The following is a 21,704-nucleotide window of genomic DNA, read 5'->3' on the forward strand; positions in this document are numbered from 1 at the left end:
GTCATAAATTGAAGCCACCTACGTAACCAGTACATCCAGTTCAGGAAACCAAACCTTGATTGTCCATGGAAGGGCCTTGGTGGGGCAAGCAGGTCTGCCGCCCGCAGTGCTGGGGAGGAGGAGCAGCCCACTCCGTACCGGGGTCAGCTTGATGGCCGCAGTTTGGTGCCCTCTTCTTGTCACCGTCACGCCACCCTACCCCAGGGTCACCACCTCTCTGGCTGCTCTGTGTGTGGAGGCCCCGTAGAAAGAAGGCTGAGCTCCGGGCCATCTCTTTGTTTTGATTCTGGCTGGAGACCCCTGACGTGGACTCTGAAGCCTGGCAGTGCTGATGTGGTGAATTGACAAAAATTCTCCATCTCCTGCCTGGCTTCACTGCAGGAAACACTGGCCTTCCACGCAGTGGATTTTATTGTGCTTGTTCCTGTATGGAAGAAAACATCTAACGTAATTATAATATCACTTGTTGGCCTTTAGAATCTTATCTGCCAGGCAGATAATTGTATGGGAATCACATTGGAGTTTGTATGTGTACTGGAGCAAGCAAGCTTATTTGAAGGTAGAGTTGCTTATAGGTTTCAAGTGTGGTCAGTAAGCCGGTACACTGTACAGAAGGTGATAATTGGATTTGGGCTGGAAACCATGGCTTTGCTGTGCAGTCAATCCTATTCCATCATGTGTTGTATTCAGAATACGGTTTTCTGAGTAGGAAGTAGGAAGCATGTCTTGTCCAAAGGGACTGCATGGGTGGGATGCTTAAGCATTGAAGTTTGGAACACAGAGATCTACAAATTGCCCTTCACAGTAGAGGGAAATCCAATACTCTGCTTGAAGGCCCTTGGGGAGTTTCAACAGTTAAATTAACTTAAGACAATTATTTTTAAAAGCATCTTTTTTGGCAGCCAGCAGACATGGTGAGAATATGTACTCTGACTCCTTGGTGGGCTGCCGGGCTGGCTCATTCACGATGCTCCAAGGCGGCCAAGCGTGCAGTGTGATGCGGCTCCCACGGAGGTGTGATGTGAGCAGCCGGCCTCATGGGCCTGGAAGACATGGCTGTGCGGCTTCTCTCGGTTGTCACGGAGGAAAGCACACAGTCCTCCGACGGTGTCACCTCAAGGATGCTGGTCTCAGGAAAGCTGCTCTTGGCTCACTGAAGTTTTTCGGTCCGTGAAAGGTATTTTCTTCTCTCTTGGAGTCTAACCTTCTTCTGGAAGGAAAACAGGGTAGAATCTTACATGCTTATGCCTCGAAACTTATTGGCATCCCAACTTCTCAGTCTTTTTTTGCTTAAACCCTATTTTCAGTGTTTTGGCTCCTAAGGGAGATTACAGAGTGTCACAAATGCTTTGTGCTCGACTACTGACATAAAGGCCAGTGACTCAAACCCGTCTAGTGGTGCCACAGAAGAAAGACCTGGTGATCTGCTGTCATAAAAACATTTCTGCCTAGCAGTGCTACTCTGTAAGACATGGGCACCGTCAGTCAGAATTGGCTCTCTAGCAGCAAGGTTTTGGTTTGGGCTCCAGCGTGATAGAGAAGAGGTTCTACTTGGGAATTAAAAGCAGTTAGGAAATTGCACCTGAAATGGGAATTGGAGCTGAGGCTTATCAGTATCACCTCTTGATCCACCCTAATCCTGCTGTGACATTTGAGGACCCTGGTCACCAAGCCTTGTCTTTCTCCATGTCTCGGGGACACCCTGTTCACTGGTGCCTCTGCACCTGCTGTGTCCTAAACGCCCCGTTGGGGAGGTCTCCTCCTTCAGTTTCTTTGTATTCCTTCAAAACTTATTTCAGAATTCTTCCCAGGGACACCTTCCATGATCGTCCTGCATTGGACGCAAGGCGTTTCTTACATGTCTCGGAGTCCCTCGTGCCTAACTGGGGCATGCCGCCCACATCCCAGATCCTGAGCTGGACCCAATCCTTAGGACATGTTCCACCAGGTCATGCTGGTAACATATATTCGAATTAGCCACCCATAATGTTCACGTCACCTGAAGCTGGTGGCAGGGACACACTGATTCTTTGTCACAGGCTTGGTGTCTGACAAAGACTCTCAGCACAGGTCTGGAAGGGAGCAGGCCAGGTTGGCCTGTGGGGGGTGAGTCTTAGTGTATGGGAAGACCCTCATCCTGTTGCCTTCTGGTTAGGGGTGAGAGAGTCCCAGGATGTCCTGGGATTCAAAAGGAGACCCTCTAAACCCGCCCCTTGCCCGCCGTTTCCAAATGGAATGCCTGTGTGTATGCCGAAGTGTTGATGAGTGTGTGCGCATCTTAGGGAAGATGCTTGACATTGATGTTGATTACTTTGCTGATTGCTGATGCAGGGAAGCATTAGCTAAAAAGGAAACCTAAAATATAAGTGGGCCATGTGGAGGCAATGTTAGTTATCATCCTTTAGTGGGACTAATTGCCATTTTAGCATGATTACTGAGCAGCCCAAGGAAAGTTCTCTGGGCTACATCTCTTATTTAATTTCTGTATTCCTTTTGATGCACGCGTCTACCTGTATTTCGGTACCTGGTCCCTAGATGATGTCATAGAGGTGGTGGATTTTCTGCTTTGTGTGCCCTCCCAGTTCTGAGAACAATGAATGCAGTAACAGGGTAGCACTTTCCCAATTAGGAGTTTTTCTTCTTTACCCTCCTCAGATCTCTGGCAATCACTTATCTACCAGCAAGTGCCAGTGGGTGGCCAAGTAAACAGTCAAGGAGAAAAGCAAATTTTGCAGGAAAGGGCAGTGATGTGACTTTCAAGAAATGTTTCTGCATCCTTTTGAGACAGATCCCTGCCCACACACCTGCTTTTCTGTCCAGTCCCAGTGAGATAACGGGCTCTCTGTTGCCTGGATTCCTTGGTGTCCTGTTGAGAGCCCGTGATAGTTGGGGCCATGCTGTCTCTGTTCATGGCTTGAGGACCCCTGGATTACCAGCAGGTGTTCCTAGGTGGTGCAAACAGTAGACATGCTCTGTTGCTAACCGAAAGGGTGGAGGTTTGAGCCTGCCCTACCTAGAGGCACGTTGGCAGAAAGACCTGTCCGTCTACATGTGAGAAAGGCAGCCATTGAAAACTTGTGGAGCACAGGCCTTCCCTGACAGGCACTAGGTGGCCACGAGCAGCAGACTTGACGGCAGCCAGTAATTCTGTGCCCAGATCTGCTCCAGGCCCTGGGCATTACAGAGGTGGTGACTAAAGATGCACCCGGGGGAGCAGTGAGCTAATCACACGTCAGATGCAGAATAAAGGGCTGGGATAGAAGGTGGCTGGCTGGGTGCTGTTTTAGATTGGGTGGTACAAGGGGCAGTATGCGCGGTGTGGCCGAGATCCAAGTCAGTATCCGGAGGGAGAGGAGTTCAGGGCGGAGAAGAAGAGGGAAGAATGTGTAGGGGCTCAGAGGCAGGCCCACACGTGAACAAGCCAGAAAGCCCCGTGGGGAGCAAAGTGGAGCCGGAGATGCAGTTGGGTGAGCTACCCTGGAACAGGAAGAGTCCTGTTGAGGCAGGCTTTTGACTGTGATGGGTGGCCGAGCAAGGGGTGACCTCATCTGATTTCTCTTCTGTAAAGGTGAGTCAGCTTGTGTGCAGAATTGGGTGTCCAGGAGCAAGAGTAGAAGCCAAGATGCCAGTTAAGAAGACATGGCTCTTGCCCAGTGTAGGCCTAGACCCTGGGGAATGGACAAGAGGGGATCTATCGGATGACCTGGTTCCTCGCTCTGACTGACCTCTCCTGCTGCCCTCCCCATAATGAATTTCACTCTAGCCACGTAAGTCTCTCCTTGTATTCCGCCAGATCTGCACGTACTCTTTCCCTATTTTAATACCAGTTCGCATTCTCTTTCATGACATACAGTGTACACACATGTGCGCAGGCACTCTTTGATTTAGTCCCTCTGTTTCTTATTGGGGTCGCTCTCTCGCTGAGGGCATCCCGAGGGCAAGCAGGGATGTATTGCAGGTTTGCTGCAGTGCCCCATGTGCCTGGGATGCTAGCCTGTCGCAGTATGTGCGCAAATAGTTATGAGTGAAATGGAGGGACAGCCAGCTGAGGCCAATATGTGTGCCAGGGGGTTCTGCTTCTGGGTTAAACACGCCGCAGACAGCAGACTGCAATGTCAACTCCAGGAGCATTAAATGCTTCCCCCACTATCATGATCCCAATTTTACCTTACAAATCTGGCTAGACCAGAGGATGTACACTGGTACAGATAGGAACTGGAAACACAGGGAATCCAAGACAGATGACTCCTCCAGGACCAGTGGTGAGAGCAGCGATGCCTGGAGGGTGGAGAGAATGTGGGGTAGAAAGGGGGAACTGATTACATGAATCTATGTATAGCCTCCTCCCTGTGGGGGGGGACAGCAGAGAAGGCAGGGGGAGACATCGGACAGTGTAATATATGTCAAAATAATAATAAATTATGAATTATCAAGGGTTCATGAGGTAGGGGGCAGTGGGTAGGGAGGGGGAAAATAATCAGCAGATATTAAGGGCTCAAGTAGAAGGCAGGTGTTTTGAGAATGATGATGGCAACACATGTACATATGTTCTTGACACAATGGATGTATGTATGGATTGTGATGAGAATTGTACGAGCCCCCAATAAAATGATTAAATAAAAAAAAAGAAACAAAAAAAATAACACTATAGAGGTTAAGTAATGGGGGAAAAAATCCAAGGGAACAATAGAGGAGACGCAGGATTTGTGTCAGCCTGGGAGGGGTTGCCTAGACGGAAGGAGGTGATGATGGAAAGGAACAACTGCCAGCCTATTCATTTATTGCTGTGAAGTTTGTCACTTTCCTTTATATCCAGTGCCATCCAGCTGTTAATTTGTGTTTTTGTTGGAAAAGACTTCGAGGGAGATAGTTAACCTCCCCCAGGACTGTTTTCTCAGAATTACTTCTCCCAAGTTGCAGTCAAGCAAAACAATTGTCACATATTCTTCCCCCAAAGAAATCGGCATGCGGCCTTCCTGGGGGCGAGTGACTGGAGTGCAGAGAGTAGTGACCTCTGGGCCCTCACTTGTGGTTAGGGAGTGGACACTGGGGCCACAGGAGCTTGCTTTGAGTCTCTCTTCTCCATTGTTTGACCTTGCACACGCCCCTTACCCCCCGTGCCTCAGTGGCCTCATCTGTCAAGTGGGCATTAATTATACATAGTAGCTTCCTTGTGAGGCTGCAAACACCAACCAACTCACTTCCATCTAGTCAGTGCTGACTCACAGCCACCCCTGTGGGTTTCTGAGACTCACTGCTTGTGGGAGTAGAAAGCGCAGTCTCTCTCCTGAGGACCTGCTAGTGGTTTTGAACTGCCCACCATGCTGATCGCAGCCCAACGCATCACCAGTATACCACCAGGGCTGTGAGGTAATGAATGGAAGAGGTTTGGGAACTATGTCTGAGATAGCAAGGACTTGCAATATTTTGGTTATTCTTGTTATTAAATGGACATTTTCTAGTCACTGGCAGTTGACGTACATTGCCTCAGGTAAAAGTTTTGGCCTTTGGAACTGGGTATTGAATCAGCCTATGGCTCTTGGACTGACTCGAGGTGAGGGGAGGGGTTGTCTTTAGGGCAGCAGAATGCAAGGCGGAGGCCCAGGTCCATCTCTTTATCTTGTGGGGGACCCTCCCTGGCGTGCTCTTTTCTTCCTTCGGAACCACGTTAGTTAGCCTCCTGGTAATTCAGGTGTCTTTTGGAATCACGTAGTCATCTTCTATGATGACCAGAGACAGCATTTCTGAGTTAGTGTCTCTCAAAGTGTAGTTTGGAGGTGATTCTTCGGTGCTCCTTGTGAACGCTGGTTGGTCATAAACTGCCTCTCTGGCCTTCTCTGGTCAAGCACCGGCAGTCTGTTTGCATCCACGATATTTGGCCACACATGCCTAAAGTGGTCTGTGACTCATAGGCTTGCAGTAAGATCTTTCCTTTGGTCTTCTCGGGGATCAGTAGTGAATGGTAACCGCATCCTCCTGTTCTCCCTGATTTCTGTGGGAAGTTTGGTTAACAACCCACCGAACGCGTCGACTCTTTCCCTTTGGTACTCTAGGAATGTACTGGAATGTCACAGTCCTGGAATGTCACAGTACTGGCTCATGCTCTTAGAGCTGTACCCGGAACTATCTTCACTTTTCCTTAGACTTTTTGTGCTGCACCCCTGAACTTCGGTGGGGGAGTAGTTGCCACAGGGCTTATGGAGATCTGATTAGGATGCAGTGGCTGCAGTGCTGGCCTTGACTTGGTGCAGAGCACTTGGGAAACTGTTTGCACATCCGCTTCCCCGTCTCTTCACTGCCCTCTCAGCGCAAGACAGTGGACCAATCCTATCAAGTGGTTAGTGTAACTAGACAAGTTGTGACATCCGTGGCACGTGTTCTGTCACTCAGATAGTATTATCTACTTTTCATGTTCACACAAACAATGTTCATGACTAAATGTTTTTTTAAGTCAGTTACCTGAGCGTAATGCAAATGGGCCATGCTCAGGATACAGCTGTTCTTCAGGATGCATTACAGAGTTCCTTCAGGGCTGCTAATAAAAACCCAGAGGGCACGCCACTCCTGGCCACTAGCCTCTGCCTGAAGACACTCAGCTGAAGTTCCCAGGGTCAGCAAACCCAGCCCCCTGATTTAAGTGCCCAGAGGCACCCCTCTCCAGTGTGCTGCAGCCTGAAGGCACTTAGCTCCTCTTCTGTGACTCAGCTCTGCTCCCCTAATGATGTTTGCAAAGGTATCCCATTCCAGTAGCCAGCCTCCTGCCCCAAAGCACTCAGGTTTACTTGCTCCTTGGGCTCTAAAGTCCATCACTCTGGCTCCTGGTTCTACTGTTACTCCTCTAATGTCACAGCGCTCTTCTGGGTCCAGTAGGTGAACTGCACTAGGCGTGCGCTCCTCTCCTGGTCCTTGCTGGTGGTGAGATCTCTGCTGCTTCTCGGAGGGCTCACTTGACATCCAGTGAAGCCTGGTCACCGTCACTCACAGGTGCATCCTGTCAGTATGTCCCTCCATGTTCTTACTCAGACCCATGCAGGAAAGGTCATTTGGTGGCAGTTAGACTGCTAGAAGGACCACATTGAATCATGCACTGCCCTGTGTCTGGTAATGAACCCAGGATGCGGTTTGATGAGTAAGCCCTTGGGCAGTCAACAGTCCACTTCCAGAGCAGAGGATTGCATGTGTTATGTGTGGTGATGCTTGTTGAGTGAGTGAATAGAGTCCAAGGTGTGATCCACCCAGAGCCCATTGCCACCTGGTAAATTCTGTTGCATAGCTAGCCTGTGCAAGGTTTACCAGACTGTAACTCGTTAAGGAGCAGACAGGTTTATTTTCCTCTCTGGGAGGAGCTGGTGGTTTTGATACAGTAGTTAGCAGCCCACCACTTAACCCCCAGTACAACCCAAACACAGCACAACACAACAAAAGGAAACAAAAAACCCACCTGCCACCCAGTTGATCCCAACTCCCAGGACCCTGTAGGCAGCGTAGGACTGCCCCTGTGGGTTTCCGACACCGATCATCTCTGCCCGAGCAGACAGCGCCCTCCTTCCCTCCATGGAGGAGCTGGTGTTTTTCCACTGCCGGCCTTGTGGTTAGCATCCCGGCGCTTAGCCCACTGGGCCACCAGGGCTCCTTAAAGGGGGTCACGGTTTTCACTAAGCAGGAGTCGATGGATCCCTCTCACTGGCAGGCACTTTTTACGACCGTAACATTGGGTAATGAAAACTTGGGGGGCACATGGGGTGCAAGCATGCTTCTCTTTTTGGTCAACACATAGTCCAAACTCACAGTCGTTGAGTTGGCTCTGACCCCTGGGGACCCTACAGGGAAGGGTAGAGCTGTCCCTGTACAGGACAGTCTCGGGGCTGTAACTCTTCAAGGGGGTCAAAAGCCTCATCTTTCTTCTGAGAAGTGGCTGGCGGTGTTTATGTCTGTCTAGTGGGATGCTAGTTAGATTTTAAATGGCTGTAAAACATATTCTCTTGGAAAATGGGTACAACTAATATAAAAGCCCGCTGCCATTAAGTTGCTTCCAACTCATAGCAACCCTATTTAGGACCTCGGAGACTATAAATCTTTATGGGAGCAAACAGTTTAGCTCTTTCCTGCAGAGCGACTGGTGAGTTTGAACCACAGACCTTATTGTTAGCAGCCCATAACACCACCAGGGCATCTTCAAAGATAAAAATAGGCCATAGAAAAAAAACCAGCATAATATTTTTGTAAAGTTCATGAAACAATTGACTGAAAAACTAATGGAAATGTTCTATGAACTTTTTGAAGCCCAAATATATATCTCTAGTTCTAGCTCTCTAGCTGTAGCGTTCTCTCTCTCTTTTCTCTCTCTTCTCTCTTCTCTCTCTCTCTCTCTCTCGGCTTAGGTCTAGCTTTAACTCCAGCTCTATCTTTAGGTCTTCTCGTTGGAGGTAATAGGTTGATGCTTTCACTTTCTTTGTGCACTACTAGTATATACCATTTATTTGGCACTGAACAAAGAATCTATTAGGAAAAAAACCCAGCATTTTTTCTTGGGAAAAGAAGAGTCCTGTTGGCTATGAGGCCCAATAGGAGCAATCCCAAGGGACTACCCTATAGTGGGACTGTCTTATAAAGGAACTCCCAGCACCTAACAATTGGCTGTCTCCCATGTAAGAGTCTGGACAGCTACGGGCCTTGTTCTCAGACTGTGTGGACATGCCCCAGAGCCCTTCTGCCCCTGCCAGACTTCAGCGTCAGACCAGGTTCAATATGAGTCCTATGGAGTAGTAGGTTATGGCTTGTGCTACTACTGCAGGGCCAGTGAATTATTTAATGTGACTCTTATAGCCAGACTCTAACTTAGACCAAAAGACCCTTACCCTGTATGGGTCTTGTAAGAAGGTGAGGGGAGATGCTGGCAGGATTCTCCTCTGAGTAATTAGGAACAGGATTCCCTGGAGTGGTATCCTGCTGTGTATAAAAGGAGACCCCTGAGATGCAGGAGGAGAATCTCATTACCAGCCTGAGCCAGGAGGGGAGTGCATCCTCTGAAGCCAATCCCTAACCAGTGAACCTCCATCCTATCAGGACCGAGAGCCAGAGGATCGAGCAGAGTGATGGCCTTCCCACCCACACGGCAAGTTAAGACGAGTGCTTTGTGCAGGAGGCTGGTTTGCGGAGTGTGGCACCTCTGAACACGCGATTGGGAAAGTGGACTTGCTGACCCGTGGAAGTGGAGCTGAGTGCCTTCAGGCGGATGTGCAGCCACCGCCTCTCTTACATGCCCAACATTCTTGTAGTTTCAGGGAGTTTCTAGTGGAGGTCCAGTAGAATTTGCTGAGATTTCTGAAAGCTTGTAGGACCATGCTCAATCAGTTCTACTGAAAACTGGCTTCTACTGGGGCTCCATTTTGGATCCTCTTTCCTGTCCCCTTTTATCTGCTGGGATGCCTCCTGCAGGCATTTATGTCCTTGTCATTTTGTGCCTCAAATGTTAGGAAAATGGTATAAATACCTTTGCTTGCTGCTCAGAATTGATCTGAACCATGTATCTCCCACTGGACACAGTAGCCGATGGTGTTGCTCCACCTCCTGCCGCCTCCTGGGTTAATGAATAGTATTTGTGGAAGACCTTGACTTGCTCTTGAATTGTTTTGTGCACCTCAGGCATGAAGCTCCGCCTTGGACAATTTGCACCTGGTTCTCTTGCAGTTTTAGGGAGAAAGCGGTGGCATTGCCTGTAGGGGACGATTTCCTATGACCCGTCTTCATTTCATTGCATGTATTGTTTTAGGTATGCATTGTCTCAGAGCTGCTGCAGGGGGAGCTTTAAAAGACCGTTCTACTTTGGTGTTAGGCAGAACCGAACCCTTGTCGATATTAGTTTGAGGGGGACTCATTCTGTGGTGTGTTGTTGAACCTTTTATTGTGGATTTGATGAAGCGTTCCAGAGCAGGTCCTAGTTTTACATTGAACGACTCATATTCCTTCTGACTTACCTCATTCATTACAGTCCCTCAACTTACCATCACGTACCCCACAGCCTCCCTGGGCTTTCTATTCCCATTCCTGCTCCTTTTCTAAACCACTGAACTCTAGTTTCAGGTAAGTGCTTCATTTTTTACCTTTAATACTGAGTATTCTAACACAGGTGAGTTTAGTTCTACATCTGAAATACCCTTTATTGCTTAGGTAAGAGCCTTAGTCTTGGAGGGAGAGGGGGAAATGGTGTCTCACCAGTCTCTGTCTTACCAGTAAGCCTGATCTCGTGTATGATTTTAGGTTCTGTTCCAGACTTCTTGCCCTTACTATCTAGGAACTTTCTGAGCCGTCGGTAGGGTAGCCTGGTATCATCTAGTTTTTCTGATCTCAGGGTTTTAGAGACTGATGTTTGTGTAACCCCGTAGCCACTGGATCAGTTATTTCTGCATGTCTTTGGATTTTCATACTCTTATTCCCTCTGACAGAGGCACATCCTCGATGTTTCGCTCTAGCTACAGCTGGGCCAGTAGCTACTATTGTTATTGTTAGCTGCTGGTAAGTTGGCTTCTGACCCATGGTGCTAACGCCACTGTGATCCATTTGGTTTTCATTGGCTGCATTTTGGAAGTAAGTCACCAGACCTTTCTACCTGGTCTGTGTGAGTCTGAAAGGTCTGGTGAACTCTGTACCACATCATAGCAACACACAAGCCTCCAGTGACAGATGGGTGATAACGATGCTTGAGGGGGCATTGGCTGGCCGTTTGAACCTGGGATTCTTACAAGACAAATAAGTCTACCACTGACCATGTGACAGAGTAACAGATGCCACCCAGCAATTTTGACTAGTAGCAACCCTATCTAGGCGAGAGTAGGCTGTTCTTCAGGAAATAATCTGAACTGAAGCGGACCGCCACGCTTTCCCCCACCGTGCCCATTGCCTCTTCCCGAGTGTTTCGTGCCTGAAAGTAAGACGTCTGCCCGCACCGTGCAGCAACCGTCCTGCTTGCAGACTCGGAACTTGTGCAGCTTGCTGAGAAACAAGTGCCGGGCGAGGTTTAGAATGGAGGACTTCTCTTCTGGGAGATGGAGATCAGTTTGTGGCCCCTGTGAGCCTCACAGTAGAACCATACACCTTCGGGGCTTCAGGGACTGCTTTTCCTGGAGAATGCAGTTATTTAAGCAGCATCTGATGCCCGATTTCTTCCATTAAGCCTGTCTCGAATAGGGGCCTTGGAGGTGTAGTGGTTATGCATTGGGCTGCGATCCACATGGTTGGCAGTTTGAAACCACCAGTCGGAGGAAAGGCTGGGCTTTTCCCTCTGGTAAACCGTTGTAGTCTGTGAAACCCAAAGGGGGTCATTAGGAGTGAACATTGATTCCTGGGCAGTGATGGTTTTGGTCTTTTTGGCTGGCTGGTTCTGTTAGTGGACAGGGAGGGTCTATTTCAGTTGTGCTCTCCTTCCTCCGTTCTCTGCGCTCACATTTCCAGAACACAGTTGGCACTGGAGCCAGGTGTGGAGATGGGCAGCCTCTAGGACTGAAGCACTCTAGAATATTTCCACCTACATCTGTATTCCTTCAGGTCCCGACACTCATGGTGCCTTATTTTCCCACCCAAGAGGGGAATTGAGTCCGGAACTTGACTCAGACAAGGGTTCAAGTGTGAATTTCCTCTGAGGAAGTACTTAACTTTCAAAGGTTCTGAAATAGTCTTGATTTTTGTCTGGGAATTATGTGCAACAGTTCTAACTTTTTAATCTACTTCAGTTACAGTATAATTTCTTAGAAACGATCCTAGAAATTTTAGGGTGTGCGTGTGTGAGGGCTGGGGTGGAGAGATGCAAGCTCTTTGATCAAGAAGTCAGAAATTTCCCACGATCCCCTATGCATACTTCCTTACTGGGACATGACGTGGTAGGGTTTTATGATTTATGTCTCCAGGTTTCCTCTCGCTGTAAGCTCTTGTGGAACGGATTTCCTTTAGCCGCATCCATTTTTCAGTTCTTAGTACGTAACTGCATTCAATGGGCCTCATTGTAAAGTTTCCCTGGATCTTTTTTAATGGCTGTAATCTTTTCTGTATTTGATGTATGGTGGTGGTGGTGGTGGTCTGTGTATGTGTGTTGGAAAGAACTGAATTAATGGCCTTACTTTCCATAATTGGGTTTATTTGTGAAGATCACTTTGTTCTGTGTTAGAGAAGACTGGCTTAGATCTTAGTGGAGTGGGAGAACGAGACCTTGTTATGCTGCCATCTGAGTTTTGTTCTCCAGAAGGCCACTTGGTGTCTGGAGTATGTGGTCCACTACTTTAAAATGCTCTGAGCCTGGCATTAAAAATAGTTGCCATCGGGTCAATTCTGGCTCTGGAAGACCGGGATGCGTATCAGAGTAGAAGTATACTCTGTAGGGTCTTCAATGGCTGTGAATTACTGAAGGAGGTAGGTCAGCTTTTCTTCTGAGGGCCTCTGGACGCATGAGAACTGCCAGTCTTTCAGCTAGTGTTTAAGGGTTTACCCTTTTATGCCGATCAGGGCCTCTGGAGAGCAAGACACACCTAGCTGCTGCTTCCGGGATGCCAGTGTAAAATGTTAAGATCCGCATGGATTCACAATATCTTTACCCCTCAACTAATCAGATAGGGACTGGGCTGCTCTTGAACTCTGTAGTCATGGGATTCTCTGGAACTTGAATTTTCTCATTGCCTGAATTATTCTTTTGTTTTTGATTAGACACTTGTTTCTGTGGCAAACGATAATCATCAAATAGTCAGCAGTGGAGTTCCTGTGGAGCACTGAGCTAGTCCACATCTTCTTGCCTGTGAATTGTGACTCATGACCTATCCTGTATGTCTGCAAGGCTTTTTCCCCTCATGTTTTTGAAACAAAGAAAGTTCTAGTCTGCTGTTTCTGCTCCATGCGTACTAGCATAAGATTGGTGTGTCTGTTAAAATTTTTCTGCATATCTTAAGGTTAAAAAGTATGTAACATCTGAGAGAGCTTTTTATTATCAAGAAGTAATGTATCATCAACTAAAGATCAAATTAATCATATACATACATTTTAATAAACCAACAAAAATAGTCTTCAACTCTTGACTAGATTTCTAGTAGAACTGCACTCCAAGGTCACCTTTAAAAACATGTTTAGTGTGTGTGTGGTCTATTTCAAATAAAGAGAAACATTAAAAATGTAGCAGTTCAGATTTCATAAGAAGCTACCTCATAGTTTTCCATGGGGTGCAAAATTGTTTTTCCATTAGGCTCAATTCCTATAAATAACAGTTGATTGCTCATAAGTGTCACAAGCCCTTCTCTCCACTTATCACCTAAAGCTGTGTTGCAGTTTTAACATACCAATATATAGTAGTTTAAGGGGAACGTGTATGTTTGGCTTACAGAGATTTTTTTTTTAAGTAGTAGGTACTGCTTTTGAGTTCTCAACTATTTAAAAACTACTCTCACAGTGAGAGTAAGACAGTTCAGTAAGCTCATTCATTAGTTTACCCCATTGAGTGCTTTTGTGGCAGGTACCAAGCAAGGGCTGGTTTGGGATACAAAGATGAATACGCCATCAAGAACCCTACTGACTGGTGGGTTAACTCGTATGTATGAGAGTCAGGAAGAAAATAACTGCTACAAAATCATAAAACTCATTCTTAAACGAAAATCGCAAAATATGAAGGGATGAGTTCTCAACATAGCATCCATGAAGGTCTATAAGTTTCTGAAGGTGGTGTTTCGATCTCTCTAATCTTTCCCTTTTTGGTGCTGACAAAGAATACTGAAAGTACCATGGACTGCCAAAAGGGGGAAAAAAAATCTGTTTTGGAAGAACCAGAGCCAGAATGCTCTTTAGGGAAAAGGATGACAAGACTTGGTCTCCTGTTCTATGGGCATGTGGTCAAGGGTGACCAGTCCCTGGAGAAGGACATCATGCTAGTGGAGCGGAGGAGCAGTGTACAAAGAGAAACTCTTTTTAATAAGATGGATGGACACAGTGGCTACCTCAATGGGCTCAGGCAGAGGAACAGTGGTAAGGACTGGTGTTTTTAGAAAGAGAATTTTAAAACAGACTTAGAAGAATGGAAATCACTTATGTGTCCTCTTCCAAGGCAGGGAAAAGACCTCCTTTCCCCACAGGGTCAAGACTCTGGCTAGCTGGTGAGGAAGGCAGGCCTGGCTCCAGCCTAGGGGGAGACACAGAGAGGGCCCGTGGCAGACACTTGGCTGCAGGGCAAGTGCAGCTCTTGGCCGCAGGACCCCCTGGCCACTGGGGTGCTGGGTCTGGAGATAAGTTCTCATCTTCCCAGAAGTGTTGTTTTCTGTCTGCAGCAGCTGGCTGGAGAAAGGCTTCAGAAAGGCGTGTGCCGGGGTGCCCGACGGCAGCCTCCGACTCTTCCTTTTTCCTTGGCATACGTCTTACAGCGCTGAGGAAGGCCAGGGGGCTGGCAGCTGCGCCTTTAACCGTCTTCAACCTACAGAGCTTCATAGCTGTTAGGGTGACTGGAGAGGAAGCGACTAACTTGGGGAGACTCTTGATCTTTCCACTTCTCCCCAGATCTGAAACCCTATAGATCCTGTTGCCATAGTTCAAGGAAAGTCTCACACACACGCACGCACGCAGAGAGTGCTGGGCATTGTTGGTCTGATATTTGCCCCCCAGCATCACTAACTTGTCCTAAAGCTCTTTCCGACCTTTCCTCACTATTTCCAGGCCCCATCTGGTGAGGCGCCTAGCTTTCACTCCATCTGGCTGATCTTAAAGGCACAGAGCAGGAAAGCCCACACAGGGATGGCGTTGCTTGGAAGCAAGGAAGGTTAGGGGGCCCGCAGCTGCCCAAGGCTGGTGTGGACATCCTCTGCTCTGCTCAGCTCCTGAAAGATGGGGATCCGATTCAGCAACTCAGTGTCTGCCATGTCATCCAGCCAGGACTGCATGGGCACTGTGTTCTCTGGGTGGGACATGTATGAAGCTGGCAAGTTGTCCAGCATGAGGGTTTTCCTCAGGTCCCTGCCCAGGCGGCTGAGATCCTTGACATAGCAGCCCTGGTGGAACACACAGGACTCCCGGAACAGTGGGGCCTGGACCACCCTGCAGCGGTGCAGCAGGTCCGTGACCGGGGCGGCATACTCGGCTAGGCTGGCGGTGAAGAGGACACATTCAAAGAGTTCCCCCATTCGCCTCAGGATCTCATCCACTGAAGACCTCGAGCACATACACCTGTGCGTGGTTCCCTCAGTCTCGACAGGACTAGGCAGTGATTCATTCTGCTGTGATTAGAGTCACTGTGGGTCTGAAGCAACTCGATGGCGCCTAACCACCAGCACCAGCACCAGCACCACCATTTCCCCCTGAAGAACTCTGTGCTTTTCTATTTACACGATAGCAAAACAAAAGAAGTTTGGCATCTCCGGGGGACTCATGCTGTCTCTTTCCTATGTTCCTTGAGTTTTCAGATTTGAAGGACACGTGAAGGGGTATTGTTAGTGTCTTTGTGTGGGTGGAGTAATGTTTCCCAAAGGGATTCTCAGGAAAGCCCTTGCTACCCTTAATGAGCACGTGTGTTGTTATAATGGGGAAAAAACCCAAACACCTCAATTCAACTCTACTGGTCTTTTTCTTACCAATGCCTATACCTGTATAGGAGAAAAGATTTTAATCGTCAGGGAGTGCTATTTTTCTCTAAAAAGGGGGCAGTACCCAAACTTACCTGGACTCATAGAAATTATGAGTTATCCTTAAACTGCCATCCCTGAACTTGTTTTCCAAAAGAAGCCCCGACACACCTTATTCTCAAGGTCTGCTCACCACATGGGATTTCGGCTTTTGACCCAGTGTTCTTCAGAACTGAAGAGAAAGTGGCAGAAATGCCCCAAAAGTTTATTGGAAGATGTTTTGCTCTTGAGCCAGCTGAATGTGAGTGCTGGCGCTCTGGAACCATCTGTGCTCCATTCAGAGTGGCTGAGTTAATGCTCTCTTGCTTATTTCATCACGAAGCAGCTTGTCTGTCTGGAGTTCCCTTGGCGTGAGTGAGCCCCTCAACTCGCCTTGGACGCTTTCTCACAGCAGCTCCTCTCCAACTTATCTCAGGGTCGCAATCCCATGGAGGAGAGAATCCCGTAACCCAGGGCAGACCAAATAAAATGGGTCCCCAGGGGGCTGAGGCCCCAGCAGGGTCCCTTTTCAGTGGGGTTTCTGGTGGAACCAAGTTTAGAACCCCTGCTGGTAACTTTTCTGTTGCTCATTAAGTCTCCCATTTTCTCTTCTACTAAGGGGTTAAATTATATCCTAACTTGTAAATGGCTCCCATCAAGGGTGACAGTCTCAGAAACTCACAGGGACAGTTCTACCATGTCCTATAGGAGAGTCAGCATCAACTGATGGCAGTGAGTTTTGGGTGTGTGAGTGGCTCCACCAGTAACCAGTTCTGCTCAGGTGATTCCTTGTGTGTCAGAGTAGAAGTGAGCGCATTAGGGCTTTGGAGCCTGATTTTTCAGAAATAGATAGCCAGGCCCTTATGCTGCGGCACCACTGGGTGGACTTGAACTCTCTTGTTTATTAGAAACTGAGCTTGTGTGCTTGCCTCACCTAAAGGCATCTCTGTGACCCTCACTCAGCAGGTAAAAAAAACCGATCAAAGTAATTTTCTGAATGAATGGTATTTTGTGTGCAGCTCCCTGGCTCCCTTGAGCTATATTCTCCTGGCATATTAAGTTGTCTTCAAATATTTTGGTTGGCATAAGGTAGAAATTAGCACACCAGGAAATGTTACATGTGCACCATTTCTGTTGTGAAATTAAATACTTCCCTATCTTCCAAAATTGGTAAAAGAATTGAAGATAAACATGAAGCTCCCTTCTGGAGATTTAACATTTTATGCTCAGCCACTGTTTTTCTGGGGAATCTTTTCATCATAACTTGGCTGAATTCTTAGAGTACTCTGCTCCCTTCCTTTCCTAACTGCATGTCCTCTTAGCTCCTCCCAGCCCTCACCTCTCACTGCCGGGCATTGTGCATCTCCCTTCCCAAGGCTTAGGTGGTGCTGAAGTGCGCATAGCCTGCAAGACAGTGCTTCCCCTGGTGGGGCAAAGGTCTTGGAGAGAGGCATGGTCAGCTGGTAAAAGAGACCCTCCTTTTGTTAGTCCCCCTGAGGACTGTGGGTCAGCACTCTGATGGAGGCCGACAGGTGTTTGCAGGCTGGCTGCTGCTTGTTTGCTGGGGTTCCCTTCCGTTTTCTCAGATCAGTAGTGTGTGCCTCCTTCTGCTACTTGCTCTGTGGGCACGGAGCATTCAGTCCCTATTTAGGAAAACATAATGAGTTCTACTGTGCGCTGCCTGCTGACCCCAAAGTGCTTCACTCTTAGCACTTTGTGATTTTCCCCAACGGCTAGATCATTCACATGTTCGTTTCATAGCTTTCTTCCTCTAGTCATTCAGTAGCTTGCTCTTAGGCTTTCCCCGGAACCCGTCACATCCTCTTCTGAAATGAAGGTGTGGCAATCAGCTTCCATGGAGAACCCAGCATTGGAAACCCTGGGAGGCAGCTCAAGTGCGCCCTATCAGGTTGCTAGGAGTCAGCGACAACATTTTGTTGTTGCTTTTTTTTTCAGTAGACGTGTTGGGCTGTGAGCCGCTTTCTCGGCAGTTTGAAACCACCAGCAGCTCTGAGGGGGGGGGGAGACTTGGCTTTCTGCTCCCACAGGGGGTCACGGAGGGTCCCCGTTGACTCGCTGGTAGTGAGTGTGCTTTGGGTTCTGCAGGGTAAGACCCCTGGGTTACACAGAAGGTTTGTATCCAGCTACTAACCACCCAGTGACCTGCTTCCATGTGATCCGAGCCACTGACAACTCCATGGAGCCCATTGGACTGGGCCACCTGTGGGGTGGCCAGGAGGTAGAATGGATTCAGTGGCAAGAGGTCTGGTTTCTAGTATTTATTGTTGGGCACTTGTTGTTCTGTTGGCATTGAGGAAGAACATGCACCGCATATCAAACACTGAAAGCACTACATAAAAAAAATTCAAGTTTTGAGTTGCTCTATTGAAAGATTCTATGGGAAAATAGAAAACCATACTGGAAGTATCAAAAGAAGAAGGGAAGAACACATCGAGCCATTCAGTTATTTTAAAGGTAGCATAGGAGCAAGATCCAGTGACACTGAAGGAAAAAGCTGAAGCTGCATTGAAAGCTTTCGCCAAAAACAAGGCTCCAGGAATTTATGAAATATTTCAATAAACTGAAGAAGCACTGGAAACACTCACTTGTCTATGCCAGGAAATTTGGAAAACAGCTACTTGGCCAACTGACTGGAAGAGATACATATTTGTACCCATAGAAAAGTGACCCAACAATGCTCAAATTTGTAGAACAGTATCATTAATATCACATGTAAGTAAAATTTTGCTGTAGATCATCCAACAATGATTGCAATAGTACATTGACAGGCAGCTGCCAGAGATCCAGGCTGGATTCCAAAGAGGAACAAGGGACTTCGTTGCTCCTGTCATAGTGGTTTTGGTTGGAAGCAGAGAATACATGTGTTTTATTGACTATGCTAAGGCATTAGACTGTGTGGATCATAACAAACTATGGCTAGCCTTGAGTAGAATGGGAATTCCATAGCACTACATTATATATTCATGCAGAACCTGGACATGGATCAAGAGCAGTTGTCCGAGGAGAACAAGGGAATACTGCATGGTTTGACATTAGAAAAAGTATGCACCAGAGGTGCATCATCTCACCATATTTATTCACTCTGCATGCTGAGCAAATCATCAGAGAAGCTGGGTTATCCGAGAAGACTACGTCATCAGGATTGGAGGAAGGCTTATTAACAATCTACAGGATGCAGATGACACCACCTTGCTTGCTGAAAATGAGGAGGACTTGAAGCACTTGATATGAAGATCAAGGATTGGATTCGAATTCAATGTCAAGAAGACTTAAATACTCACAACTGGTGGATAGGTCACAGCATGATAACTGGAGAAAAGGTTGAAGTTGTCAAAGATTTTATCTTGCTTGGATCACAATCAATGCTTGGATCACAACCAATGCCTGCGGCACAATCAGTGCTTAGAGCACAACCAGTAATCTTGGAAGCAGAAATCAAGAGCTCAAATGATAAGTTGCATTTGGTAATCTGCTGTACAAGACCTCTTTACAGTATTGAAAAGCAATACTCTTAGTTTGAGGACTAAGGTGTGCCTGACCCAAGCCATGGCATTTTCACGCTTCCCATATGCGTGTGAAAGTCGGACATTGAATAAAAGAAGACTGAAGAAAAATTGGTGCCTTTGAATTATGATACTATTGAATATTGAAAATACCACGAGCTTTCCAAAGAACAAACAAATCTGTCATGGAAGAAGTACAAGTAGAATACTACTTCGAGGCAAGAATGGCGAGACTTTGTCTGGCATACTTAGGACTCGTCAAGAGAGCTTAGTCCCTGGAAAAGGACACCATGCTTGATCAAGAAGAAGGGCAGCAAAGAAAAGGAAGACCGTTGACAAGGTGGATGGACACAGTAGCTGCATTGATGGGCTCAAACAATAACGGCACAGGGCATTCTTTCATACTGTTGATGAGAGAAGAGTTCTTTGCAGAGATTCACTTTTTTATTTGGATGATGGTGGCTGTTTTAGCGAATCCCCCTAATTATGGCTGAAAAATATTTAGGAAAAATGACCGACCTTGCAAAGGGCTCTGCTAATAGTCAAGCTAAACAAATTTCTTTAAACAGACCCGTCTGGAGGTCCCCTGACACCAGCCCTGCTTTGAGTTCTCCGGGAGAACTGTGAGGGACGCTGCTATTACGGGGAGCAGCAGCATCCCTGGGATGGCGGCAGTTGTTGCCAATTAGGGATGCTACTTGACTTGCTTCTTTGTGACTCTGTGAAAACACTGTTGTGGTAACCAGTTACCTGCAAGTCGGAAGGGTATTATCTCACAGTTCTGGAGTTCAGGAGCCTGAAATCAAGATCTTGCCTGTTGATTCCTGGTCTGAGGCTCTGAAAGATAGGTTGCTCCATGCCTCTCTCTCTTAATGTCTGCTGGCCCCAGGAATTTGGGGTCATTCCATGGCTCCCTGCTCTCCTACCTACAATCACTGAATCTTTTGTTACGTGGCTGTCTTCTGTCCTCATGTGTCTCTGTGTCTTTTCTCCTAGTTTCTAGACACCACTCATTGATTTGGGACCCAACCTACTTAAGCACATGCTACCCTGTCTGATGAAGTCTTCAAAGACCCCATTGAAGTCGAGGTTACTAGAGATTAAGACTTCAACATATTAGTGGGAATTAATTCAATCCATAAATGCCACTCTTAGCTCTCCCTCCCTCAATTACATTGAGTCTATTCTGATTCACAGTGACCTTACAGGACAGGATAGAACTGCCCCTGTGGGTTTCTGAGACTGTAATAACTGTTTCCAGGAGAAGAAACTCTGTCTGTCTCCTATACAGAAACTCGTAGTTTCAAACTACCGACCTTGCGGACTGCAAACCAGCACATAACGACTATGCCACCTGGGCTCCAGTAGAGTACCATGAGTGTAGTGGAGAATCACTGAGATAACAAGGAAAGCTTTAGGAGCTTTGTGTAAATGGCCTTACCTTTTTCTTCAGCCACTCCTGCATGACATGGGAGAGAGAAGCGCCAGGTTGTACTTTTTAATCTCGTTCCCGCAAGTGATGTAACCTGCCATGTCTTTTGCCTTAATAGATGTATCCCACACAGTCAGAGGCTTTATGTGCCTTGGTGGAAGTGGTGCTTTATGACAGTATTGGCCTTGAAATCTATTGTAGCTGAGATTGTTTTTTCTATACCTTCTTTTAAAAATTGTCATTCCCTTGATATGCTTTTGTCCAGCCTTTAATTTTTAATCGAATTGTATATTTACGCCTGAGTTGTATTTCTTTACTTAAAAAAAATTTTTTTTAGGGGCTCGTCCAACTCTTATCACAATCCATGCATTCATCCATTGTGTCAAGCGCATTTGTACATTTGTTGCCCTCATCCTCAAAACAGTTCCTTTGTACTTGATCCTTGGTATCAGCTCCTCATTTTTCCCTCTCCCTCCCCGCCCCCCCGAACCCTTGATAATTATAAATTATTATTTAGGCATATCTTACACTTTCCAGTGTCTCCCTTCACCTACTTTTCTGTTGTCCATTTCCCAGGGAGGAGCTTATATGTAGTTCCTTGTAACCGGTTACTCCTTTCTACCCCACCTCCCCTCTACGCTCTCGGAATCGCCACTCTTACCACCGATCCTGAAGGGATCATCTGTCCTGGATTCCCTGTGTTTCCAGTTCCTAGCTATACCAGTGTACATCCTCTGGTCCAGCTGGATTTGTAAGGTAGAATTGGGACCATGATAGTTGGGGGAGGAAGCATTTAGGAACTAGAGGAAAGTTGTTGCTACACTGCACCCTGACTGGCTCGTCTCCTCCCCACGACCCTTCTGTAAAGGGATGTCTAGTTGCCTACAGATGGGCTTTGGGTCCCCACTCCAGATCTCCCCCCAGTTCACAATTTTATAATTTTTTTTTGTTCTTTGATGCCTGGTATCTGATCCTATCGACACTGTGTGATCACAGTCTGATGTGCTTCTTCCATGTGGGCTTTGTTGCTTCTGAGCTAGATGGCCGCTTGTTTACAAGCCTTTAAGACCCCAGACACTATATCTTTTGATAGTCTGGCACCATCAGCTTTTTTTCACCACATTTGCTTAT

The 21,704-nt window shown here is 47.2% G+C and overlaps 1 protein-coding gene and 1 pseudogene across 2 annotated transcripts in view; one reads left to right on the forward strand and one right to left on the reverse strand.

Moving 5' to 3' along the window:
* Nucleotides 1–21,704, forward strand: part of MGAT5 (alpha-1,6-mannosylglycoprotein 6-beta-N-acetylglucosaminyltransferase) — a 441,795-nt gene that overhangs the window by 85,267 nt on the left and 334,824 nt on the right. The window lies entirely within an intron of this gene.
* On the reverse strand, nucleotides 14,781–15,140 carry LOC142424792 (carboxy-terminal domain RNA polymerase II polypeptide A small phosphatase 2 pseudogene; annotated as a pseudogene).

Source organism: Tenrec ecaudatus, chromosome 13 (assembly GCF_050624435.1).
Source record: "Tenrec ecaudatus isolate mTenEca1 chromosome 13, mTenEca1.hap1, whole genome shotgun sequence".
NCBI classification, from domain to species: Eukaryota; Metazoa; Chordata; class Mammalia; order Afrosoricida; family Tenrecidae; genus Tenrec; species Tenrec ecaudatus.